Below are 539 nucleotides of genomic sequence, written 5' to 3' on the forward strand. Positions count from 1 at the left end.
GTGACAGACACATGAAGACTGTAGTACTTGAGAAAAGCTGACAGCATTATCAGAAGCTACTTAGTCAATAAAAATTTACCTACCATCATTAGTAACCAAAGTGCTGAGCAGTATAAAACGCCATGTGCTAACGAAGTCACTATTTCCCAAAAGAAAACTTAATGTATATGTACATACAAAAACTCTTCAGTAACATGTGCAGTTAGTTACTGGCAGGAACAGCAATTTAAAACAACGATACAAATGAGTAAAATTAACTGGTCTGCTTTCAACTTAGGATCATCACACAGTGTTTTAATTAAGACAAGCTCAGTCAAATACATGTTTACAAAATACAAAGCAATTAGTTTGTGAGTCTGGTATCAGTAACAGCTGGGTGATCTTGGGCAAGTAAACTTAAACTCCTTGTGTCTGTTTTCCACTATAAAATGGAAATAACAGTATCTCCTTTATAAGAATTACATGACCAATCAAAAAAAAAACATGGTAAGAGCCTGGCATGTGGCAAGCATAAATGTTATGTTACATTAGCACCAATT

Source organism: Bison bison, unplaced genomic scaffold, assembly GCF_000754665.1.
Source record: "Bison bison bison isolate TAMUID 2011002044 unplaced genomic scaffold, Bison_UMD1.0 scf7180017864531, whole genome shotgun sequence".
In the NCBI taxonomy this organism is placed as follows: domain Eukaryota; kingdom Metazoa; phylum Chordata; class Mammalia; order Artiodactyla; family Bovidae; genus Bison; species Bison bison.